The 27,783-nt window shown below is 37.7% G+C and overlaps 1 protein-coding gene, 1 long non-coding RNA gene and 1 pseudogene across 5 annotated transcripts in view; 2 read left to right on the forward strand and 1 right to left on the reverse strand.

The window, feature by feature from the left end:
• Positions 1-3,632, forward strand: part of LOC116574853 — a 72,030-nt gene extending 68,398 nt beyond the window's left edge. Inside the window, exon 3 of the long non-coding RNA XR_004279522.1 lies at positions 3,563-3,632. This is a non-coding gene — a long non-coding RNA (uncharacterized LOC116574853). The remainder of the gene's footprint in view (positions 1-3,562) is intronic.
• Positions 1-27,783, reverse strand: part of CRH (corticotropin releasing hormone) — a 188,613-nt gene that overhangs the window by 148,358 nt on the left and 12,472 nt on the right. For all 4 annotated transcript variants that reach the window (XM_032315720.1, XM_032315719.1, XM_032315717.1 and 1 more), the window contains exon 3: positions 2,844-2,940. The gene's annotated coding sequence lies outside the window, so the exon portion shown is untranslated. The remainder of the gene's footprint in view (positions 1-2,843; positions 2,941-27,783) is intronic.
• Positions 22,333-23,216, forward strand: LOC116574850 (annotated as a pseudogene).

A 27,783-nucleotide genomic window follows, 5' to 3' on the forward strand; every position in this document is an offset into this window, starting at 1 on the left:
AGAAGCTATCACCAGATCATCTCAAAGCTATTCCTATGGTTAAAAATTTGCCTTTATGACTTTCATGCAAGAAGCAATAATGTCCCACTGAACAATGTCATACTTTTAATGTCATGAGGCAGTTTTGTAAAAACGAATATGGACGCTTTTGACACACTTCCTTCATATTGCTAAGGAATATACCTCCCCCAGAGAATGTTCATTCTCTGCCTCTACAAAGAGCATGATAGTCTCAATCTCTGGTATTTCCTCTTTAATAAATAGGGAATTTGTACATGGGCCGAAAAATGTCATTAAACACACTCCCTTTAGTCACTTGGTAATTTAGTTGCCATGGTAATCTTTGGTAAACTTGAAAAATACTTTGAAGGGGTCATTTCCAATGCTTGTTTTTAAAATTCTAAAACTTTTAAAAGTCCTAAAGGATAAAGAGGCTGAAAACGCTTATCTCTTCAATGCCTCGCCAAGGATTCATCGAATGGAGCACAGCTATTCACAATGTGACATGCATTATACCTCTGACAATGATCATTTCATCATTTCCCACCTCAAGATCATTCTTATAGACTGCCCATATCTTCCCAACTGAGTGAAAGCATTAACTTGGTTCTCCCTGGCAGCAAAGGGAATTAATTCATGAAATAAGCACTTTCCCATAATAGCCCCCAAAGCTTTTCACAATTGAGCAGTGTCATTTTTGGCCTTCCATCAATAATAGGGTGACAAATTATACTCTGAAGCAGTTTAACAAAGGAACATCAGATAACTTGGGACTTGAACAGATCCAGGCTCCTACCCAAGGAAACATTGTCGGACATGAGGCTCTGATGATTCATAGCTCTAACCCACTCTGTTCATCAACCATGTCAGGGCTCAAAAGGTTTCAGGAAACACTGTCTGGAAGACTTTTTTCTGCCTAATAGCTACATTTGACAACTGACCTTTAATCTTTACTTCACATTATCATCCTATCATTAGCCAAGGATAATACACGAGCATTTTTCAAATGATTTGATGGACTGAAGGTGTTCTAAAGATTTTTCATCCTAAGACACTATTATTAGCTTTATCAGACTCTGACTCTATCCTGAATTTTTAAAAAGAACTTAATTAACTAAAATTAATGGTTTCATAGTGTTGAATAAGCAGTCACACACTATTTGTTTCATTCTTTTCTGTGGGGCTCTCTTGGTCACATTAGAATAACACTCATGAACTATAGCAGTGTAGGCTGTGTGGTAGAAGGAGCACTGACTTAGAAAACAAGAGTCTGCTTTGACCTTAAGCAAACCATTTAATATCCTTTAATCTGTTGCCTCATCTGTAATATCTGAGGACTGAACAGAGTAAGAGAGCATGTGGCTCCTATCAGTATAGCTAGAACACAGAGGAAGAAGTAAAACACAAGGCAAAATGAGGTTTGGCCATGTAGGGAGGGGCCATACCTTGCCTTGTGGGCCTCCTCAAAGATTCTGATTATTTACGGAGAGCAGGAGAATATAACCTACTGAAGATATAAGCAAGGAGGTAATATGATCAGAGATTTATTCTGGAAAGTTCACTATGGAGTTTGGATTCTAGATCAAAGCAAAGACATGGAATGCAGTTAATAAACTACTTCAGTAGACTTGGGATGACCTGCTTATTATGTCTCTGCCCCTGAGGCAGAGGTCACTTCACTACCACCCAAGTAGATCCAGTCCTGCCCCAAAGCTGAACTACTTTTTTAAAGGTAGATCATAATCCTGCTTTCACAAGATTGTTAAAAAGCCCAGCACAGTGCTTTGTCAAACTAATAGCGGTCCTATTCTCCATTCTCCCCACCTTGGTTCCAGGATCAGGATCTTTTGGTTATGGGATCTTGGGATACTTACTTGCTACCTGGGGCCCTTAAAGTCAGAAGTTCCAGTCTCCATGTTGAGACTTCCTGGCTATGTGAACTTGGGCAGGTTGCTTACTATTTATTTGCAGCCTTGGGATCCTCACCTGCAAAAAGTGGGGTAATAACTATCTCACAGTGGGGTCAGGATGATCAAATGAGATGACTTATTGAAAGCATTTCAGAAATCATTCTGCACATCTTGTGCTTCCCATTCCTGGTAATCAGCCAGCAGACCCTGGACCTTCCAGCCGGTTCCACCGTGGGTGGGCCTGGTGTGGCAGGCTCCTTTCTGCCCTTGGGAGCTGCACTAAATAAACCATCCCCTTCTTCAAATACACAAAACTATCATATCATCATAACAGATGACTGCCCTATCTGAAGGCCCTGCTTTGGCCTCACTCTTATTTAGTAATACCCACTCTGAAATACCCCTTTTTTCCAATAATCTCACCTTCTCTCACTACTAGCTTCTGTTTCTCTCAGATCACTCCCCTCCATTCTCTGCTACAATTTTCCAGTTAATGATACCAGTTCAGACTATTCTAAGAGAATTGAGGGTAGGAAGGTAGGAGAGGCTAGGAAGTTCCACAAAAGTTCCTAGAACATGTGTGCATGAGGAGGATGGTTGCTGCTTACACAAACCTCATTAGTTTTCCAGCTGCCTCTGTGTGTGTATCTCTCCATCAACAGTGATTATGCAAATGTGATATTTGTTTTAATGAGCATGTCAGGTGTGTTTTGCTGTAACGTTACATATGATTGACTGTGGTATTAAAGTAACAACTTGATGACAACTGCATACGAATATGTGGAGCTGTAAAAATAGAGGTCTGGCAAGCTTCTCTCTTCTAACAGTAGCACAATCTCTGCTGGGACAATAGGAGCTGAAGTATCCTATAGAGCAACTTCCGCAATGTGAAGAAAATTCAGATATTCAGAATCCAAGCATAGTCATCCATACCTGCCAAATTCTTTGGAGGCACAAGACTCCGGGGCTCCAACTGGCCAGTTGATGTAGGGAGGCGGTTTTCAGACCATATGTGGATTCCTTTGTGAAGCTGTATAGGATTGAGGAAAGCACAAATTATATTCTGGAAGATAGAAAATAGCAGAGTATGAACATACAACAGAGTATGAATTCCGGTTTCTGCTCCTTCTTACTGTATGATCTTACTGGAGTTACTCTGTAGATCTGAATTTCCTTAACTATAAAGTGAAGATATGGGACAATGCCTGGGGTGCTGTAAGAATTTGATGAGGTACTAGCAGCAAAGCATTTAGCTTTGTATACGAGCCCTCAACAAGTTGTTCGTGTTAGTAGAGACAAGGACAACCAAAGCATTAGTTTTCTGTCCACTAGTCCAGTCTCTGTTCACTGTACTATATATTAGTGAAAATACTGCACCCTAGATCTGTCCTCCCATATTTTCCTCCCACCTCCAGCCTCAACTCTCCCTATCTTGACTGCCTCTCTCCACCTGTATTGAAAAATATCAAACCCTCTTTTGAAAGATACATATAAGTGACCAAAATAATGGGAAAAGAAAAAAAAAAGATGGGATAAAGATGGGAAATACTGGTATCTCCTCTCAAGGTTTCTGACAGTTGTCTGACAGGATCAAGAAAAGAGCTCATTGGCAAGAAGGCTCTCCTCTGCAACTCCGATTCTTTCATTACTAGTACATGGGCAAGGAGAAAGATGGCCTGCTGGAGGAAGATTCCATCCTTCTCTAGGACACAAACAGGGAGAGTACCAAGGAAACAAATACACCAAAACTGAGTAAGTTACCAAGACAATTTTTTATTAAAATCCATTTTCAGTTCTTTGATTTTACCATATGACCTCTAGTTACTGCTCTGGTTTTCCCTATCACAATACGTACTTACATATATTTCATCCAAATCACACAAGGTGACTATTAAAACACCAAACATCATAAACCACCATTTGGCCATTTTATCTTCCTACTCCTGGATCTAGAAAAGTGTATGATGGGAAATGCCCAAATAACAACAATAGCAGCAACAACAAAACTGATAGAATACCTGAATTCTTATGAAAATGATAGTAAGTCAGAGGTTTTGATAATTTCCTCTTGTCATAAAGGCAAACACAAATTTCATTATCTGAAAAGTCTGAGCATCAACAAGGACAACAACCCCTTATCCAATATATAGTTGCAAATATTTTGTTCCATTTTGTAGGTTGCCTTTTCATTTTGTTGATAGTTTCCTTTGCTGTGCAGAAGCTTTTTTGTTTGATGTAGTGCTATTTATTTTTTCTTTAGTTACTTGTGCTTTTGGTGTCAGTGTCAAAAAATAATTGCCAAGACCAATGTCATTGAGCTTCTTCACCATATTTACTTCTAGGAGTTATGAAAACAGGATATTGAGGAGATGTTTATTACAGCATTATTCACAACAGCCAAGATATGGAAACAACTTAAGTGTCCATCAACAGATTAACAGATAAAGAAGATGTTGTATGTATAGAAAATGGAATATTATTCAATCATGAGAAAGAAGTCCTACCATCTGCATCAACATGGATGGACCTTTAGGGCATTACACCAGTGAGATAAGTCAGAAGGAGAAAGATAAATTCTCTATGATATCACTTAAATCTGTAATCTAAAAAAGCTGAACTCATAAAAACAAGAACCAGATGGGTGATTATCAGAAGCTTGGCAGGTGGGATGGGGGAGTGGCAGAATTGGGAGACCTTGTTTAAGGATATGAACTTGCAACTAATAAATAAGTTCTGGAGATCTAATTCATAGCAGAGTGATTATAGTCAATGATACGGTATTATAAACTTTAAAGTTGATAAAAGACTAGGTCTTAATTACTCTCATCACAAAAAAGAAATGATAATTATGTGACATGATGAAGGTGTTCATTAATGCTACACTGGTAATCATATTGCAATATATACAGAAATAAATCAACATTTCGTAACTTTAAACTTACACAACAATATATGTCAACTATATCTCAATTAAAAAAAAATTAAAAGGGGAGGAGTCAAGATGGCGGAGAAGTAGCAGGCTGAGGCTACATCAGGTAGCAGGAGATCAGCTAGATAGCTTATGTAAACATTGCAAACACCTACAAATCCAACAGGAGATCGAAGAGAATAAGAACAGCAATTCTAGAAACAGAAAATCAACCACTTTCTGAAAGGTAGGACTGGCGGAGAAGTGAATCCAAAGTGACGGGAAGATAGACCGCTGGGGGGAGGGACCAGCTCCTGGCAAGCCACGGAGCAACACAGCACAAAATCGGGACTTTTAAAAGTCTGTTCAACTGAGGGACATTGCTCCAGAGGCTAAACCTGGGTGAAGCCCATGCAGGGTAAGCATGGCCCCAGGTCCTGCAGGGTCACAAAAGGATCGGGGGTGTCTGAGTGTCGGAGAGCTTCCAGGTATTAGAACGGGGAAGCCGGCTACAGAGACAAAGCTGAGGAGTGAGCTCTCAGCTCGGGGTTACCTTGAACCGGTCACAGCCTGGGTGAGCTCAGAGCGCGGCTGGAGGCCAGGTAGATGGGAGTTATTGGGCGCACTGAGGAGTGGGGCCCAGAGCTCTTGGCTCCTCTGGGCCGGAGACTAGGAGGCTGCCATTTTCATTCCCATCCTCCGGAACTCTACGGAAAGTGCTCAGGGAACAAAAGTTCAGAAAGAAAACCCTATCAGATTACTCAGCCCGGCCCCTGGTAAGGGCGGTGCAATTCCGCCTGGGGAAAAGACACTTGAGATTCACTATAACAGGCCCCTACCCCAGGAGATCAACAAGAAATCCAGCCAGGACCAAGTTCACCTACCAAGGAGAGCAGCGGAATGCCAGAGGAGGAGAAACCAAAGCACTGAACTCATGGCTTTCTCCCCATAATTCATTAGTCTTGCAGTTAATTTAATTTGTGGGTTTTTTTCAATTTTTTTTTCTTCTGCTAAATTTTTTTTAACTTTTACCCTTTTCTTTTTTAACGTTTTTTAACTAGTTTATCTAATATATATATATATATTCTTTTTTATATTTTTTCTTTATTCGTTTTCTTTTTTTGTTTCTTTTTTTTTTTTTCTGAACCTCTTTTTATCCCCTTTCTCCCCCCACCCACGATTTGGGTCTCTTCTTATTTGGCTAAAGTGTATTTTCCTGGGGTCTTTGCCACCCTTTTGGTATTTTACTTGCTCATTCATATACACTTATCTGGACAAAATGACAAGACGGAAAAATTCACCACAAAAAAAAGAACAAGAGGCAGTATCGAAGGCTAGGGACCTAATCAATACAGACATTGGTAATATGTCAGATATAGAGTTCAGAATGATGATTCTCAAGGTTCTAGCCGGGCTCGAAAAAGGCATGGAAGATATTAGAGAAACCCTCCCAGGAGATATAAAAGCCCTTACTGGAGAAATAAAAAAACTAAAATCTAACCAAGTTGAAATCAAAAAAGCTATCAATGAGGTGCAATCAAAAATGGAAGCTCTCACTGCTAGCATAAATGAGGCAGAAGAAAGAATTAGCGATATAGAAGACCAAATGACAGAGAATAAAGAAGCTGAGCAAAAGAGGGACAAACAGCTACGGGACCACAAGGGCAGAATTCAAGAGATAAGTGACACCATAAGACAAAACAACATTAGAATAATTGGGATTCCAGAAGAAGAAGAAAGAGGGGAGCAGAAGGTATATTGGAGAGAATTTCCCTAAAATGGCAAAGGGAACAAGCATCAAAATCCAGGAGGTGCAGAGAACCCCCCTCAAAATCAACAAGAATAGGCCCACACCCCATCACCTAATAGTAAAATTCACAAGTCTTAGTGACAAAGAGAAAATCCTGAAAGCAGCCCGGGAAAAGAAATCTGTAACATACAATGGTAAAAATATTAGATTGGCAGCAGACTTATCCACAGAGACCTGGCAGGCCAGAAAGAATTGGCATGATATATTCAGAGCACTAAACAAGCAAAATATGCAGCCAAGAATACTATATCCAGCTAGGCTCTCATTGAAAATAGAAGGAGAGATAAAAAGCTTCCAGGACAAACAAAAACTGAAAGAATTTGCAAACACCAAACCAGCTCTACAGGAAATATTGAAAGGGATTGTCTAAGCAAAGAGAGAAACTAAAAGTAGTAGATCAGAAAGGAACAGGGCAATATACAGTAACAGTCACCTTACAGGCAATACAATGGCACTAAATTCATATCTCTCAATAGTTACCCTGAATGTAAATGGGCTAAATGCCCCAATCAAAAGACACAGGTTATCAGAATGGATGAAAAAACAAAACCCATCTATATGTTGCTTACAAGAAACTCATTTCAGACCCAAAGACACCTCCAGATTTAAAGTGAGGGGGTGGAAAAAAATTTGCCATGCTAATGGACATCAGAAGAAAGCAGGGGTGGCAATCCTTATATCAGATCAATTAGATTTTAAGCCAAAGACTATAATAAGAGATGAGGAAGGACATTATACCATACTCAAAGGATCTGTCCAACAAGAAGATCTAACAATTTTAAATATCTATGGCCCCAACGTGGAAGCAGCCAACTATGTAAACCAATTAATAACAAAATCAAAGAAACACATCAACAATAATACAATAATAGTAGGGGACTTTAACACTCCCCTCACTGAAATGGACAGATCATCCAAGCAAAACATCAACAAGGAAATAAAGGCCTTAAATGACACACTGGACCAGATGGATATCACAGATATATTCAGAACATTTCATCCCAAAGCAACAGAATACACATTATTCTCTAGTGCACATGGAACATTCTCCAGAATAGATCACATCCTCGGTCCTAAATCAGGTCTCAACCGGTATCAAAAGATTGGGATCATTCCCTGCATATTTTCAGACCACAATGCTCTAAAGTTAGAACTCAACCACAAAAGGAAGTTTGGAAAGAACCCAAATACATGGAGACTACACAGCATCCTTCTAAAGAATGAATGGGTCAATCAGGAAAATAAAGAAGAATTGAAAAAATTCATGGAAACAAATGATAATGAAAACACAACGGTTCAAAATCTGTGGGACACAGCAAAGGCAGTCCTGAGAGGAAAATATATAGCGGTACAAGCCTTTCTCAAGAAACAAGAAAGGTCTCAAGTATACAACCTAACCCTACACCTAAAGGAGCTGGAGAAAGAACAAGAAAGAAACCCTAAACCCAGCAGGAGACGAGAAATCATAAAGATCATAGCAGAAATCAATAAAATAGAAACCAAAAAAACAATAGAACAAATCAATAAAACTAGGAGCTGGTTCTTTGAATTAATAAGATTGATAAACCCCTGGCCAGACTTATCAAAAAGAAAAGAGAAAGGACCCAAATAAATAAAATCATGAATGAAAGAGGAGAGATCACAACTAACACCAAGGAAATACAAACATTATAAGAACATATTATGAGCAACTCTACGCAAACAAATTTGACAATCTGGAAGAAATGGATGCATTCCTAGAGACATATAAACTACCACAACTGAACCAGGAAGAAAAAGAAAATCTGAACAGACCCATAACCAGTAAGGAGATTGAAACAGTCATCAAAAATCTCCAAACAAACAAAAGCCCATGGCCAGACGGCTTACCGGGGGCATTCTACCAAATGTTTAAAGAAGAACTAATTCCTATTCTCCTGAAACTGTTCCAAAAAATAGAATAGGAGGGAAAACTTCCAAACTCATTTTATGAGGCCAGCATCACCTTGATCCCCAAACCAGACAAGGATCCCAACAAAAAAGAGAACTACAGACCAATATCCTTGATGAAAACAGATGCGAAAATTCTCACCAAAATACTAGCCAATAGGATTCAACAGTACATTAAAAGGATTATTCACCATGACCAAGTGGGATTTATTCCAGGGCTGCAAGGTTGGTTCAACATCCACAAATCAATCAATGTGATACAATACATTAATAAAAGAAAGAACAAGAACCATATGATACTCTCAATAGATGCTGAAAAAGCATGTGACAAAGTACAGCATCCCTTCCTGATCAAAACTCTTCAAAGTGTAGGGAGAGAGGGCACATATCTCAATATTATCAAAGCCATCTGTGAAAAACCCACCGCAAATATCATTCTCAATGGAGAAAAACTGAAAGCTTTTCCGCTAAGGTCAAGAACACGGCAAGGATGTCCATTATCACCACTGCTGTTCAACATAGTACTAGAAGTCCTAGCCTCAGCAATCAGACAACAAAAAGAAATTAAAGGCATCCAAATCGGCAAAGAAGAAGTCAAACTATCACTCTTCGCCAATGATATGATACTATATGTGGAAAACCCAAAAGACTCCACTGCAAAACTGCTAGAACTTGTACAGGAATTCAGTAAAGGGATATAAAATCAATGCACAGAAATCAGTTGCATTTCTCTACACCAACAACAAGACAGAAGAAAGAGAAATTAAGGAATCAATCCCATTTACAATTGCACCCAAAACTATACGATACCTAGGAATAAACCTAACTAAAGAGGCTAAAATCTATACTCAGAAAACTATAAAGTACTCATGAAAGAAACTGAGGAAGACACAAAGAAATGGAAAAATGTTCCATGCTCCTGGATTGGAAGAACAAATATTGTGAAAATGTCTATGCTACCTAAAGCAATCTATATATTTAAAGCAATTCCTATCAAAATACCATCCAGTTTTTTCAAAGAAATGGAACAAATAACCCTAAAATTTATATGTAACCAGAAAAGACCTCAAATAGCCAAAGGAATATTGAAAAAGAAAGCCAAAGTTGGTGGCATCACAATTTCCAGACTTCAAGCTCTATTACAAAGCAGTCATCATCAAGACAGCATGGTACTGGCACAAAAACAGACAAATAGATCAATGGAACAGAATAGAGAGCCCAGAAATAGATCCTCAACTCTCTGGCCAACTAATCTTCAACAAAGCAGGAAAGAATATCCAATGGAAAAAAGCCTCTTCAATAAATGATCTTGGGAAAATTGGACAGCCACATGCAGAAAAATGAAATTGGACCATTTCCTTATACCACACATGAAAATAGACTCAAAATGGAAAAGGACCTCAATGTGAGAAAGGAATCCATCAAAATCCTTGAGGAAAACACAGGCAGCAACCTCTTCGACCTCAGCCGCAGCAACATCTTCCTAGGAACATCGCCAAAGGCAGGGGAAGCAAGTGCAAAAATGAACTATTGGGATTTCATCAAGATCAAAAGCTTTTGCACAGCAAAGGAAACAGTGAACAAAACCAAAAGACAACTGAAAGAATGGGAGAAGACATTTGCAAATGACATATCAGATAAAGGGCTAGTGTCCAAAATCTATAAAGAACTTAGCAAACTCAACACCCAAAGAACAAATAATCCAATCAAGAAATGGGCAGTAGACATGAACAGACATTTCTACAAAGAAGACATCCAGATGGCCAACAGACACATGAAAAAGTGCTCCATATCACTCGGCATCAGGGAAATACAAATCAAAACCACAATGAGATATCACCTCACACCAGTCAGAATGGCTAAAATCAACAAGTCAGGAAATGACAGATGCTGGCGAGGATGCGGAGAAAGGGGAACCCTCCTACACTGTTGGTGGGAATGCAAGCTGGTGCAACCACTCTGGAAAACAGCTTGGAGGTTCCTCAAAATGTTGAAAATAGAACTACCCTATGACCCAGCAATTGCACTACTGGGTATTTATCCTAAAGATACAAACATAGTGATCTGAAGGGACACATGCACCCGGATGTTTATAGCAGCAATGTCCACAATAGCCAAACTATGGAAAGAACCTAGATGTCCATCAATAGATGAATGGATAAAGAAGATATGGTATATATACACAATGGAATACTATGCAGCCATCAAAAGAAATGAAATCTTGCCATTTGCGACAACATGGATGGAACTAGAGGGTATCATGCTTAGCGAAATAAGTCAATCGGAGAAAGACAACTATTATATGATCTCCCTGATATGAGGAAGTGGTGATGCAACATGGGGGCTTAAGGGGGTAGGATAAGAATGAATGAAACCAGATGGGATTGGGAGGGACCCAAACCATAAGTGACTCTTAATCTCACATAACAAACTGAGGGTTGCTGGGGGGAGGGCGGTTGGGAGAAGGGGGGTGGGGTTATGGACCCTGGGGAGGGTATGTGCTATGGTGAGTGCTGTGAAGTGTGTAAACCTGGCGATTCACAGACCTGTACCCTGGGGATAAAAATACATTATACGTTTATTTTTTTAAAAAGAATTATGAATAAAGCAAGTGGTATTTAAAAAAAAATTAAAAACCACACACTAAAACCAAGGGCAACAAGTCTGACATTTAGGCTTATTCTCTTTCCAACAGTATCCAAGTTCTTTTTAACTTTGGGGCCAGTACTAGTGGCACTCTATTCCCTTCAAGTTCTTCTAGAGAATTTCTGCTCAATCTGCTCTTCTTAAAATATCAAGGTCTTTACATATTTACCCCAAATTGTTTACCTTATGAACTAAGGTCCTCTATTTCCTGTGCCATTAGCAGACCAATGATGTCTCAGAACTTGATCAGCTAAACTTGAGTATGAATCTAGTCTATGCCCTTCTTGGATTTTATTATAAGATGAAGTCGTACATTTCAAATACTGGAGGCTTCTCTGAAGCTCAAATATCTGAAATTTTAAAAATAGCTTGGTTTAGGGTGCCTGGGTGGCTCAGTCAGTTAAGCATCTGACTCTCGATTTTGGCTCAGGTCATGATCTCGGGGTTGTGAGATCAAGCTCTGCCTCTGCTCATGCTGAGTGTGGAGCCTGCTTAAGGTTCTCTCTCTCCCTCTCTCTCCAACCATCCCCCACCTGACCCTATCCACCCCACTGCCATGTGCACATGCACATTTTCTCTAAAAAATAATAATAAAATAAGCAAAAATAAGTTTTAAAAATAATTTCAAAATAATAAAAATAATGTGGCTTTAAGATCCACAAATAATGCAAAAACTTTTAAATAATTAAAATCAATCTTCTCACTCATGAAAATTTTAGCCAGAATTCCTAACGAAATAAACTGTAACTCATATAAAATAGAATTAAATGTTTCCAAACCAGGTTGCTCAAAAGGACCCAAAATGCCTAAATAATTAATTGACAGCCAAGAACTGGGTATCATTTCCAAACCCCCAGAATGGGGCTGAGCTAAATGAGCAAAGAAAAGACATATCAAGTCAGACATGTCTTGGTGAGGCCTTCCTAAGCAGACAGCACAGTAACACCTCATCCTTCACCAGAGAAATAGCAATTCATCATCATATGCTACTATCTTTTTAATTTAAGAATAGCATTTAACAAGCTTATTTTGGAATCTGATTCATTATCATTTTTAGGAAATGTAAAGGCCTTAAACCTTTTCCATACTGTGTGTGATTATGGCTAATTAAAGTTCACATCTTTCGCAGAAAGGTGAAACATCAGTTCTAATTTTATATACTAGTGTGATAAAGAGCATAAAGCATCAGATTAAAGGTCAGGAGACCCAGGTTCAATTTCTGACTTCATCACTACTTCTCTCGCTTTTCTTAAACGTCTCAGCTTTTCCAACCATAATATATGGTAAGAGTTTACTAGAACTTGTTACATCTCCTTAGGACAGATTATGTCATCAGCATTTGTTTAAAAATTATTCAGCCCATACCATGTGCAAGACACCATCCTATTTGCTAGAAATACAATAGTGAACAAGAAAGGCATGATTCCTAATCTCACAGAGTTTACATTTGTTCCAAATATGTTCACTGTTATCCAAACATTGATATGATACCCTCACGAATTACTGAGGACATGTGAAGCCAGTAAGTTATTTATTTACTTATTTACTAACTGACTTGGTTAAAGTCAACAAATATTGTTGAATGTTTATAATGTACAAGGCATATTCTACATGTAATGAGAAAAAAAAAATATGTCCCCCACTAGACTTACGCTGCAAGAAATAGAGGTCATATTTGTCATTGCACTCTGTGTCCCCACTAGCCTGGTACCTGGTACTAAGAAGGTACCTGATATATAACTGCTGGAATGACCAAATGAGTAAATTTGTGAGTAGGAAAAAAAAATTGTGGGCCCTGCTCTCAAGGGATTAATATGTAATGAGGAATTTAAAGCATATGTGTATCAACTACAATAAATCATGGTATGTTATAAAAAGACATGAAGGACACGAAAGTATTAAAAGCAGGAACTCCAAACAGATCTAGCATATCAATGTTCATAGCAATATATTCACAATAGCATAAAGGTGAAACAACCCAAATGTTCATTAACAGATGAAAAGAGAAACAAAATATGGAATATCCATACAGCGGAATATTATTCAGCCTTTAAAGGGAAGGTAATTCTTTTTTTCCCAATATTTTATTTATTTGACAAAGAGAGACAGCAAGAGAGGTAATACAAGCAGGGGGAGTGGGAGAAAGAGAAGCAGGCCTCCCGATGAGCAGAAAAGCTGACACTGGCCTTGATGAGGGGCTCGATCCCACCTGAGCCAAAAGCAGACACCTAACAACTGAACCACCCAGGCGCCTCTAAAAGGAAGATAATTCTGACACATGTTACAACACAAATGAGCCTTGAATCATGAGACCAAATAAGACACGAAAAGGACAAATAATGTACAATCACAATGACATGGGATAACTTTGAATAGGCAAATTGATAGTGACAGAAAATAGATTGGTGGTTACCAGGGGCTGGGGGGAGAGGGAATGAGGAGATAGTGTTTAATGGACAGAGTTTCTGTTTGGGATGAGGATATATTCTAGTAATGGATAGTGGTGATGGTTGAACAACAATGTGAATTTACTCAATACCACTGACCTATACTCTTAAAAACAGCTAAGATGGCAAATTCTGTGTTATATATGTTTTCCTACAACAAAATACAATGATAATTCTAAAAAGACATAAAGGAGTTTCGGAGGCAGTGACATCTGCCCAGCCTAACCAAGGATGGGTTTCTTAGAGGTGGTATCATTTCAGCCTGCTCTCCACTTAATGCCTACAGATCAGAGTCATCACTTACTGGTATGAACCAAGCATTTGAAAAATTAAAAAAATAAAATAAAATTTAATTTAATTTAATTTTAAAAAACAAGAACAACAACAACAACAAAAAATTACATTTCCCAGAATTTTTTTTTAATTTTTTATTTGAGTATAGTTGACATACAATGTTCCATTAGTTTCAGGTACACTACATAGTGATTCAACTTCTCTATATGTTATGCTATGCTTAGCACAAGTGTAGTAACCATCTGTCGCTATACAATGCTATTAAAACACCATTGACTATAAAAAAAAAAAAGAACCAAGCATTTGTTTTCACAAGGTTCATGAATTTTATAGAACTCCTTCCTATACAAGAAACTGGTCAGAGTGGTTGCTTCTCAGCAGAGACACTGGAATTCTGGAGAGTTAAGGATATAATGGCCTGGGGTGAAATTATTTCCTTTTCACTATACATTTGTTCCTTTTTAAAAATTTTTGGAGGGGAGGGGAAAAGGGAGGGAGAAAGAGAAGGAGAGAAAGAATCTCAAGCAGACTCCATGGCCAGTATGAAGCCTGATGCAGGGCTCAATCCCAGAACCCTGAGATTATGACCTGAGCCAAAACCAAAAGTTGGCCACTCAAATGACTGAGCCACCCAGGCACCCCTATGCTCTTGGTTTTAATCTTGGATCCTCTTCTGATAAATTGCAATTTATTCATAGAGATATTTGTGGTGGCAATGCCCCGGATTAAAAGACAAGCTTCCTTAGACTCCTTTGCAGTAGGTATGGCTAAGTGATTAAATTCTAGCCCATGAGAAGTATTATGTTATTTTCTAGAAGATTCCTTTTTCCTTCACTCTGCTTCCTTCCAGGAAGTGATTTTGAGGATGGAAGGCACATGCTGAGGATGATGGAAGAGACTGAACACTTGGTTGCTGGTGGGATCCTGATGCTTCCATCCAACACATGGTTCCTTCTTGTGGATTTCTTTTATGTGACAAACCACTGTGTGGTTAAGACACGGTTATTAGGACTTTCTATTATATGCTGTTTACATAAGCTTTCTTTCCTTTTCCCCCACATATTCTTTCTTCTTTGGGCTCATTTTTTTGTCTATTTGTTTGTAGTTCCTATACTTTCATATTTTGTAACTCACTCTCTGTTTTCTGGAGGTTTTCACTTTCTTGCTTCAAGCATTTGCAATCCACTCTGCCTTTTGCATAGGGCTGCTACTAGGTATTCTCCTCCACCTATGACTTCTGTGGCTACTTTATCAGTCCCATCATTCTGGCCTCTACACAAAATGCTGCACATTCTGCAGTTCTTCTATTTTGCAGTTGGTTCCCACTAGGAATATCAGCTCCAAGAAGGCAGAGCTGTCCTGTCTACTTCCAGCTATACTCCTTGAACTTAGAGCAGCACTTGAATTTTAGTAACCACTCCATAAATATTTCATCATGTTTATTCAGAAAATATTTATTGAGCACCTTTCTAAGCAAATTTCTTCACTATGTTCTAATATGGGAGAAAGAAAAATAAACATTCAATCAATCAATCAATGAAAAAACAAATGAAAAGCTAACCTAGTATTTTACCAGGGAAGAAGTGCTATGGAAAACCAGAGCAGGCAAGGGGGATTGGAGAACTCATGGTAGAAAAAGCAGGAGGGAAAGGAGATCACAGTTTCAAATAAAGAAAGGACTAAATTGTCCCTTAGAGAAGGCAACATTTAAGCAAAGACTTGAAAGAGGTGAGGAAGTGAGCCATTCAAATACTCCAGGGAAGAGCATTCCAGGCAGCTAGTACAATGAGGGAATAGCTAGTACAAAGGCCTGTGGCTTCAAGAAATAGTGCGGAGGACACTGAGCCTAGAAGAAAGTGAGCAGGAGGGAGAGATTTAAGAAGAGATCAAAGCGATCTCAAATTTTATAGGTCAATCTCAGTTTTTTGGCTGTTGCTCTGGGTGACACAGGGAACCACTGCAGGGCTTGGAGCCGAAGAGAGACTCGATGTAAGAACACTCTGGCTGCTGTGTTGAGAACAGACAATAAAGGAATAAGAATGGAAATAAGAAGAACAGTAAGGAGACCTACAATAATTCAGATGACAGTTAAAAGCTTGGGCCAAGATGTACAAAGAAGTAAGGGGGAAATGATCAGATTCTAGATATATTCTGAAGGTAGAGACAAAGGGATTTGTCAGTCAATTGAGAGTGGGGTATTAAAAAAGAAAATACTCCCTTGAATGATTCCAAGTCTTTCAGCTTGGACAGCTGGAGTAATAGTGTTGCCATTAACCACAACTGGGAAAACTACAAGCGGGCCAGGCTTGGAGGAAGGATTTTAGTGTGGCTATGTGAAGAGGGAGAAGTCTCTTAGACATTCCAGTAGAGGTGTCCCACCAGATAGCTGGATATACACACCTAGAGTTCAAAGAAAAGTTCTGGGTTAGGAGTATAAACTTTGAGGTCATCATGAATATAAGAAAAATGGGCTCTGAATAATGATAAAACCTATTTTCCTTTCTTGAAGGAATCTTAATTAATGTTTTGCAGCTAAAAGAATGACTTCCAGAGAGTGTGAACAAGACCGTTAACCAAGGAAACAAAACAAAACCTCTATGATGCTTCCCATTCTTTCAGTTTAAGGCAACGTGTCTCAAAACATGGTCTGCAGATCCCAAATCAGAATAAAACCATTTGTAACAAACATTTTTAGTGATTCTCACACATACTCAAATCCAAAAACCACCCGCTCTGTGTGTATAACTCTGTGGCAGAGAGTGTCATCTGGAAGTTTCCACTTTCATATCCATAATGGCAACTAAGTGCGGGTTACACATGATGGACAGAACCTAAAGACAGAGTCACTAGGAATCCCTGATAACCAATTCATTTTATAATAGCCATAGACTGACACATGTTGCATGGGATTTATCAATATTCAAGGAAATATATTTCTGGGTAACACTCTGAATCATTTCCTGCATCATCTCCATAGCAACCTTGACCACTTGCCTTTAAGATAGATTTCTCTTGCTCTGAGTTATAATAACTTTGGTTCAGATGAGCATGTTTCAAGAAAGATGCTGCTGTTTCTCAGCCATATCTGATTTTCTGGTGTCAACATTTAGAAAATTATATTCTCATGAGTTTTTCAATCCTTGTCATCTTTATTTTTTTTTCTTTTACTAGTTTTTTGCTTGCTGATAAAGCTTAAGAGCACATGAGACTATACTATAGTCTCATAAATTGTAAAGTCCTTTCAAAGTGATTGGTTACTCAAAGAAACAAGCACAACAGACACTTGGAAGGCCTATCCTTTAGGAGAAATGCTAGTTCCAAGAGATTGCGCAAACAAATTTAACAGGTTTCTCGGGTAATCGTTTTCAGGCCCAGATTAAGCTATATTAGCTAACTAATATTTTCAAATTTTCTGGACCAGGAAAGCCATAAACCAAAGATCTCTTCAAATAGTTTGTCAGAATGTGTGGCAGCTATAGGTTGCACTCAGGTACATTTGCTGCCTGGTGCTTTTGGGTACTAGAGTTATCATTCCTAACCTACATCAAATGTTCTCATGGGTTCAAGAACCTGGAGCTATATTTTCAATCCCTTATATCAAAAAGAAAAAAAATAACAACAACACTTGGCTCAGCATGTTATTGAGAATCTGGTATTAGAGAAACTTTAGGAAGTACTTCAGCCATTTTTAAATTATAAAACCCAAATTTGTGGTATCTCTAGGTTTTATTTTCCAAAATTCTGTGTATCTCTGACTTCAGTTCTGCTGGACAAATAGTTTACATGTTAAATTACAGCTGTCACTTTCATTTATCTCAATTCTAAAGTAAAATCCTTTTAGATTTTATACTTTTATTTTATAAAAGATTAATAAGTTTGATAGTTTGCATATAAGTTCAGCAAGAGTATAGAAGGACTAAAAGTCCAGAACAGAAATTAGAGATCCTAAGGATCCATGATCATGTGGTACAAGAGTCCCAGGCTGCAGGCCCACAGCATCTCTCAAATAGGCTCTGACCTCACCTCTGTACCCAAAGTGAACAGGACCCAGGAGGGGAGAGGGCTAATGTTACAGAGTCAGAAAGTGCTGTCTCTGATAACTCCCTGGCACCATCTTAAGCACCTGATCCTACCTGGATCAGGATCCTACCTGGATCTGGTGCTGGTGAGAAGAGAGCACAGTGGAGGCAGTAGAAGAGTGCAGTAGAAGAGAGGGTTCCCTGGGGAAGTCACTCCTCTTCTCTGAACATAAACCAGAAGGGGCAGCAGCATCAAATAAGAAAATATTGGCTTTTCCTAATTAAACTTCTGAGCTTATGACTCTTGGCAGACAGTAAGTTTCTAAATTATATCATTTTTTTACTTCCTACTGGTTACCACTAAACAGATCTCAAAGGGCTTCATAAATATTAAGATAACCTTTCAAACTTTTATCATCCACTTTTTTTTAGATGGTACTTCATTCAGATCTTGTTTCTTCTTGGAAGGTACTGGATCTTATTCCCAAAATACTGAGGTATATGACTTCCCTTCTTTCCACACATGGTAAGTAGGAAGCACCTGGCCATAAAGAGCACTGGGACCAGTAAGGGGGTGTGAAAGGGAAGGAGCAAATACGTGTACATTACAATATCTGGGAAGTACTGCCCCTTTGTATATGCCTCCCATAATGGCATTTCATCTTTCCCAGTTGGATTAACAATCCCTGCAATACAGGCATCTTGTCTTTCTGTGGCACTTGGTAATCTGTTGCAATGGACATTCACTAAGAATTTGTTGATTCACAAGTGATATAAACTAGAATATGTAAAAAATAAAGCTGTCCTACCTAGGATGTGTCTATTTTCAAGGCTGCAAATAACATAAGATGCTGTCATGAATGTTTAATAGAAAAGTTGCAGTGTGCAGCTTACATATACAGCTAATCTGGGAGCTATACACTGGGAGAAAAATATAATGTAACAGAATGTTCTCAACACTTGCCTGCTTACAAGAAACTGAGAAATTACAATTTGGAAGGTATCAATAGTGTCTGCTAAATCATCTGTTATTAAATATATTATCAAGGGAATAAATCCTTTTGTTGCATATTATAAGAAAACAGATTTATACAAGATTTGTCAAAGGAAGGAAAGAGAGGGGAAATGATATGTTGTAAAATATCCTTTGTTAAAATAGCAGTCACCATTTCCCCTTTATTTTTATAGCTGTTAAATGACAACAGAGACAACAAAAACTAGTAGTCATTAAAAATTTCCAACTACATACATTTATTTATACATTCAATTATACAATATTGCCTTACTTAGCAATTCTTTTTTACAACAACCGCATAAGATAATTCACAGAATTACGTCAAATGGATCTCTAGCTGCTCTAGTAAAAACTTAGGAAATAATTCAGTTTCTCCACAGGACCATTTTCAGTAAGTCAATTGTGATGAATTAGTTGACGGTGAACTCTAACCTAGCTAACAACATCCTGTGTTTACTGATGCAATGCTTCAAGCAATTGGGTTAGGGGGGTGGGGACAAAGAGAGTCCATAAGAAGCAGAAACAAGAGCTGAGGTACAGCAACATCACCACTATCTTCAGACAAGGCATGGAAGGATGTGGCTAGAGACTACTGGCATGCCTCCCTCTCTGGGTCCTGCCCCCGTGACCTTCTCCCTACCCCATGCATATCCCCCTATTACAACTGCTCTGACAACTGCCATCACCCTCCATAGTCCATGCATGTATGATTACTCTCTTGAACTAAGACAGTGGTCGCCTACCTAACTGGACTCTGTTTCCAGTCTCTTTCCCCTTGACTGCCACTTGAGTGAAATTTCCATCAACAACAGGTTTAAATCACTTCATTCCATCAACTTCCTAAGGGCTATAGCTCCTGGAGAACAGAAACACTGTCCTTCTCACTCTCATATCCCCAGTACTAGCATGGCTCCTGGCACACAGTAAGATTTCAGTAAATGTTGGTTGAATAAATATAGAATGAAGTATGACATGCAAACCCCTTTACAATCTGGCCCCATCTGACCTTCATAGCCTCACTTTCTGCTATCCCTTCAAATGTTTCAGCAGTTCAGAATAGCTCTATTTTCCCAAACACACAATGCATTTTCAAATTTCTGATCTCTAATGGAGCAACTCTGTTTAAAATATTTCTTGCCCATTTCAATTTTTACCTCCTAATTCATGTGCTAAAGTTCTGACTGACACACATTAAATGAATGAATGAGCCAACAACTCACGGAATACCCTTGCCTCTATTCCTACATCTCACTGGCAGGACTACTCTGTCAACACTGCTTCCCCAATCTCCTTCCTGTCCAGATTCATATTCTACCACCTAATAATATTAACTAAAACTAGCTATGTGAGCCTGAACAAGACTCAGTTTCCTTATTTGTTTTTAAAAATGTGGTTGGGAAACATTCTGGGATGATGTCAGCCTGGGTCTTTGTTTCTCCTCTCATTCTTATTTCTCCACTTTTTTTTTTTAAGATTTTATTTATTTATTTGACAGAGAGAGAGAGAGAGAGAGAGAGAGAGAGACCATAAGTAGGCAGAGAGACAAGCAGAGAGAGTGTGGGGAAGCAGGCTCCCCGCCAAGCAGAGAGCCCAATGTAGGGCTTGATCCCAGGACCCTGAGATCATGACCTGAGCTGAAGGCAGAGGCTCAACCCACTCAGCCACCCAGGTGTCCCTCTCCCACTTTTTGATAAAAGATCTGAAAATAAAATATTTTACCATGTGCTCAGGAAACAGAAGGATAAATAAGCACTTATGAAACACTTGGTGTATGGAGCAGAAAAAGAGATCAGACAAGTAGGTTTGTGGGGGCACCTGGGTGGCTCAGTGGGTTAAAGCCTCTGCCTTTGGCTCAGGTCATGATCTCAGGGTCTTGGGATCGAGCCCCATATCGGGCTCTCTGCTCAGCAGGGAGCCTGCTTCCTCCTCTCTCTCTGCCTGCCTCTCTGACTACTTGTGATCTCTCTGTCTCTGTCAAGTAAATAAATAAAATCTTTAAAAAAAAAAAAAGTGGTCTGGTCAGACACTTGTCTGGTGCTTTGTTTAAAAAAAAAAGGAAAGTAGGTTTGGGGTGGATTTGAATATATTCATTGAATATCATTTAACAAGCAAAATAAATAGCTAATGGGGAAAAGGGGTGTGTGTGTGTGTGTGTGTGTGTGTGTGTGTGTGTGTGTTGAGTGGCTCACTGTTAAAGACAGAGGCAATCCCACCATCATTTGACATTTAGTTCCCAAGGAAATTCAGCAGGGCAGCCAGTGGAGGACACATTTTGTTTGTAGCTCCAGGAGGACCAAGCTACTGCAGAGGAAACTGGCTTCTCTGAACAACCATGGGAAAATGCTAAGATTGCTTAAGGGAGAACCAGAGCTGGAGACCACTGATCCTCCCCAGTATTGAGAACCACACTGCTTAAAGAGACCCCAAATTCTGCTCCATATGGCATTCAACCCCATCCCCCTATTGCTGATAACAGCAGTAAAGAATTTGTGGACCATACCTGAATAGGTGGCTCCTATTAAGGCAGATTTAATGGCAGAAGAAACCGAAGGAGAACTTTAATTAAAACATAATGATAACTCTTCCAAACTGTTTTTCCAGAGTGGCTGCACCAGTTTGCATTCCCATCAATGATGTAAGGAAGTTTTCCCTTTCTCCTCATCCCTGCCATCATTTGTTGTTTCTTGTGTTGTTAATTTTAGCCCTTCTAACTGGTTTGAGACAGTATCTCACTATAGTTTTGATCTTTATTTCCCTGATGATAAGTGATATGGAGCATCTTTTCATGTGTCTGTTGGCCATCTGGATGTCTTCTTTGGTAAAACATTTGCCCATTATTTGGTTTTGGTATGGAGTTTTATAAGTTCTTTATATATTTGGATACTAATCCTTTATCAGATATGTCATTTACAAATATCTTCTCCCATTCCATAGGTTGCATTTTAGTTTTGGTGATTGTTTCCTTCACTGTGGAGAAGGTTTTTATTTTGATGAAGACAACTCTTGGACAGATTTTCTTTTTTCAGATTACATTTCTTTGTTCACTTTTTTAAAGACTGGTTTTATGGATAGGTTTATTTGAAGGAAAGAAATATGTCTGGCAACTTAAAAAATAAACATTACTTCAGAATTTAAAACCTACAAAAAGAATCCAAAAAATACTACTGATACAAAGTAGTCATCAGGATTAGTAAGCTAGAAGCTCTATAAGATTAAAATATGATTAAAAGATTAAAAATATGACAGAGGCTTGCTGCCGCATAGCATGGCCCGCTGTGGTGGCGAGGTCGGTTCCCGGCTTGGAAAGGGTCGGGATGCCAAATCTGCGGCCCCAGGGTGGCGGCTGCAGGAAAGATGAAGAAAGAAATTGCTGCTGTTGTCTTCTTTTTCACAAGGCTAGTTCGAAAACATGGCAAGTTGAAAAAAAAAAAAAAAAAAAAAAAGGTAGTTGAGAGGTCTGCTGAGAAACTGACACTTATACATCAAGAAAAATATAAAAATCACTGGTATCCAGAAAAAAATATCAAAAGGACAGCCTTACAGATGCATTTGTATCAATAAGTTTCAGAGAGTTGATCCTGAAGTCCTGAAAGCCTGTGAGAAGAGCTGCATCTTGTACAGTGATCTAGGCTTACCGAAGGAACTCACTCTTTGGGTGGATCCATGCAAGGTGTGCTGTTGGTATGGAGAGAAAAACAATGCATTCATTGTTGCCAGCTTTGAAAATGAGGATGAGAACAAGCATGAAATCTCCACGAAAGTTACCAGGGCCCTTGATAAGGTTACTTCTGACTATCATTCAGGATCCTCTTCTTCAGATGAAGAAACAAGTAAGGAAGTAGAAGTGAAACCCACTTCTGTGACTGCGACCCCAAGCCCTGTGTACCAGATTTCAGAATTGATGTTCCCACCTCTTCCAATGTGGCACCCTTTGCCCAGAAAAAAGCCAGGAAGGTACCAAGGGAATGGTCATCAGAACCACTATCCTCCTTCTATTCCATTTTGTTATCCAAATCAGGGAAGAAAAAATAAACCATATCGCCTAATTCCAGTACCATGGGTACCCTCTCCTGGAATGCATTGTGACTGGAATCACTGGATTAATCCTCACATGTTAGCACCTCACTAGCTGCTTTTGATTCTGTTGGTGTCAATGCTGAGAGAAGGTAGAATAAGCCTGACCACATTAAAAGTTAAAAGTTCATACTCATAGTAGTAAAGTTAGATGGGCCAAACTATCAAACTCATTTTTATAGAAAAGCTATTGATAATAATCTTTCTTAAAAAATGTATATGCACTTTAGATATATTGATATAGTTTGAGAAACTTTATTAAAGTGATTTTTTAATATTGGACTTGAGTATTTACATATTATACATGAACTCTGCTGGATACGAGAATATACTGTAGCAGCAGACGATCTGTTCTAGCACCTTTGAGCATTTATTTTATGGAGAGTATGTAAGTTATTTATTCACAGGAAATCTATTTTATGTCATTGTTTAGAAGAATTGCATGAAATCATGTAGTTTGAGGCATGACAAAAAAATATGACAGAGATAAAAATACAAATAAATGGAAATCATTCATGTAAAGAAACATGGATGACAGTTTCAAGAAGTCAGATATGCAAATGAAAATAAAGGCGTTCCAAAAGGAAGAAAAGAAATAGAAGACAAGCCACAATCAAATAAAAGGAAAAATGAAAAAAGTTTTCCTGAGCTGAAAAAAAACCTGACATTTCAAACAGCAGGGGCAACCAAGTGCCACGCAGGATTAACGTAAAAATACGTACATTTAGGCATATTCTTGTGTCACTTCTGACCTCCAAAGATTAAGAAAAATTTACATACACTTCCAAAGAGAGATCACATTATTTAAAAAGAAAAGAGAGTCAGAATAACTATCACATTCCTCCCTGATAGTACTAGAGTCCAGGAGAAAAAAAAGAAAAGGAATACTGTTTAAAGACATTTGAAAGAAGTGAATATAATCCAAGAATTCTACTCCTGGCCAGAATATCATTTATATGGAAGTTGAAAAACCTTCTCATTGGTGGGACCCCTCCATCTGGGGCCTCCCTCAACTTGCCTATGCCTGAGTGAGTAATAAACCTTTGAATTACTTGGGGTCATGTCTCTGGTGTGTTATGGCTTGACATGAATACCTTTAAAGGAGGGAAGAGAGAGCCTTGCAATAGGCAGGGCTAAATCATAAGAGGTAGAAGAAGGGCATTTTCAAACATAAAAGAACTCAGAATTTATACCACATATGCAAATTTTTTGAGGAAATCAAGAGAGAATACCTCAATTGAAAGAAAATTAAAACTAAATAATAAATTCATTGTAGGGGTCTAGAGTATAAGAAACAACTGTGATCCACGAATCTAGCAAAATATATAATTATGTCAAAATACATGGTGGTATTATGTTTATATAAGAAAAACAGCACACTTCTCGAGAGCAGGAATGGAAACCAAAAGATGAAGTGAATAATATCTTTGAAGTGCTGAGAGAAAGTAACTCTCTATTGAGACCTGCATCCTCAAATAAACTATCTTTTATTAACTGGAGTAAAGACATTTTCCGATAAAAAATCCAAGAGTTTGCCATAAAGAAACTTAACGAAAGAATTTTATAAGAATGTACTTCAGGAAGAAAGAAAATGAACTAAAAGTTTTAAGAGATAAAAAGAAAAAATGATCAAAGATATTGATAAATATACAAATCAATAAATTTAAACATATCACCTATAACTATAATGATGTCTAATTTAAGAGTTTAAAAAAATAAAACTAACCTGTACCCCTGGGGCTAATAATACATTATATGTTATTAAAAAATAAAAAATACATATTAAAAAAAACTAATATTGGCCAACAATAGTAAATAATCTGATAGAGGATGATCAAAGTTCAGTACCTTCTACTATTTAGTCAGGAGTGTTAAGACATTGATTAACTTCACAACTCATTAAGTTAAATATAAATAATTATTAAGAGAAGAAATCCATGTCCATCGAAAGCTGTCATGTGTTAGGTGTCCAAACAAAAACCCCATTTTTTAATCTATTTCACTCTCCTATTTTTATATACATGGCTTGCTTTAATATATTTTGATTCTGAATTCCAAAGGACCAATGTCATCCTCAAAGTGAATAAACTATATCTAATCTGCTCTACTTTTTCAAAGAAGTTTTTAAAAAAAAAAAGTATATATATGGAAAAAATCTAAACTCAAAGTATATATATGGAAAAAATCCTTTTCCTTGAAAAGGAAAGCAGTGCCTAACTTCCAAATAATCAGAGAAAAAATGGAAGATTAAAAACAAATATGGTTTCACTGAAAATAGAGACGGATAAAAAAGGAAAATAGGACAAATTTTTTAAAGACAGGTTAAAACAAACCCAAATATATATCCTAAATTCCACTGAAAGTTAATGGCTTAATTTCCCAGTTAAAAGATGGAGACTGTCAGGTGGATTTTAAAATTCTAGATATAAGCTACTCACCAGAAACATACCTAAATCAAAAAGATATAGAAAAGATGAATATAAAAGGAAGAAAAAATATATTCTGGAAAAATACAGAGAACTAAGTGAAATTCAAAGTATCATAAATCAAATGTTGTAGGAAGCAGTAAAAGCATTACTTGAAGGGAAAGATATAGCTTTAAATACTTACATCATAAGAAATAAAGTGTAAAAACTAACGAACTTAAGTCAAACTGTAGAAGTTTAAAAAAAGAATAACAAAAAAAAGTCTAAATTGAAGATTAATAAAAGTTAAAATTAACATGTTAAAGATATAATGGAGAGTATCAATTAAACTGAAAAATGGATCTTTGTAAAATAGAAAATCTCTAGTAAGACTGATCAAGAAAAAATGATTATAGACAAAATAATACTAAGAGTTATATGATGGATATAACCCTAGATAAAGAGGAGAATTTTTTAAAGAGACTATGATAAAAATTTTATGCCAGAAAATTTGAGCTGTTAGAATAGACAAATTTCAATGAAAACTGTGGAACTCCAGAGCTAGGGGAAAACAATGCATAGAATTCATGGCTTTTTTCCCCATGATCCATTAGTCTTTCAAAGTTAAATTTTTTTAATTTTACTTTTTTACTCTATTTTTTAACTTTTCCTCTTTCTCAGTTTAACATTTACTATTTATCTTATCAATGCCTTTTTTTAAAAAATCTTTTAAAATTTTCATTGTTATAGTCATATTTTATCCCTTCATTGTATTTAAACTTATTTTTTGTAAACATTTAGTTTTTTTTTTCTTTAAAATCTTGGGATACAATTTCTTCTAACAGATCAAAATATACTCTAAATCTAGTGCATGGCTTTGTTCTAGTCTCCAGCCTGATCACAGTCTCTCCTTTTTTTTCTTTTTCTAATCAACTTCTTATCTTATCAATTCTTTTTTTAGAATCTTTTTTAATTTTCATCTTTACAGTCATATTCCATCCCTTCATCATGTTTACCCTTATTTTTGTATATATGTAAGTTTTTCCTTCTTTAAAATTTTGGGAGGTAGTTTCTTCTAAGAGACCTGAATACCCCCCAAAATCAAGTGGGTAGCTCTGTTCTATTCACCAGTCTATATCTATCTATCTATATATAGATAGATAAATATATATATTTTTTATACATTTTTTTATTTTATTTTCCTCCTGTTTCTTCTTCCCCTGGTTTTGGGTCTCTTCCAATTTGGTTAGCATATATTTTTCTGGGGTGTTTGCCACCCTTTTTGTATTTTCTTCTCTCATTCATCTATTCTTATCTGGATAAAATGACAAGGCAGAAAAACTGACCACAAGGAAAAAAAAAAAAAAACCCATATGAGGCACTACCAATGGCTAGGGACCTAATCAATACAGACATTAGTAATATGTCAGAACTAGAGTTCAGAATCACGATTATCAAGGCACTAGTTGAGCTCAAAAGAGCACATAAAATATTAGAGAATTCCTTTCTGGAGAAATAAAAGAACTAAAGCCTAACCAAGTAGAAATCAAAAAAGCTATTAATGAGGTGCAATAAAAAATGGAGGCTCTTACTACTAGGATAAATGAGGCAGAAGAGAGAATTAGTGATATAGAAGACCAAATGACAGTGAATAAAGAAGCTAGGCAAAAAAGAGACAAAAACTACTGGACCATGAGGGGAGAATTCAAGAGACAAGTGATATACCATAAAACAAAACAATATTAGAATAATTGGGATCCCAGAGGGGGAAGAAAGAGAGAGGGACAGAACATATATTGGAGAGAATTATTGTAGAGAATTTCTCTAATATGGCAAATGGAAAAAGCATCAAAATCCAGAAGGCACAGAGAATCCCCCTCAAAATCAATAAAAATAGGTAAAACTTGCAAGTCTCAATGACAAAAAAAAAAAAAAAAATCCTGAAAGCAGCTTGGGACAAGAGGTCTGTAACATACAATGGTAGAAATATTAGATTGGAGCAGACCTATCCACAGAGACCTGGAAGGCCAGAAAGGACTAGCATGATAGATTCAGAGCACTAAACAAGAAAAATATGCAGCCAAGAATACTATATCCAGCTAGGCTGTCATTGAAAATAGAAGGAGAGGGGGCACCTGGGTGGCTCAGTGGGTTAAAGCCTCTGCCTTCGGCTCAGGTCATGATCTCATGGTCCTGGGATCGAGCCCCGCATTGGGCTCTCTGCTCAGTGGGGAGCCTCTAGCTCTGCCTGCTGCTCTGCCTGCTTGTGATCTCTCTCTCTCTCTCTCTGTGTCCAAAAAAAAAAATTGAAGGGGAGATCAAAAGC

The sequence above is a fragment of the Mustela erminea genome, chromosome 16 (genome assembly GCF_009829155.1).
Source record: "Mustela erminea isolate mMusErm1 chromosome 16, mMusErm1.Pri, whole genome shotgun sequence".
In the NCBI taxonomy this organism is placed as follows: domain Eukaryota; kingdom Metazoa; phylum Chordata; class Mammalia; order Carnivora; family Mustelidae; genus Mustela; species Mustela erminea.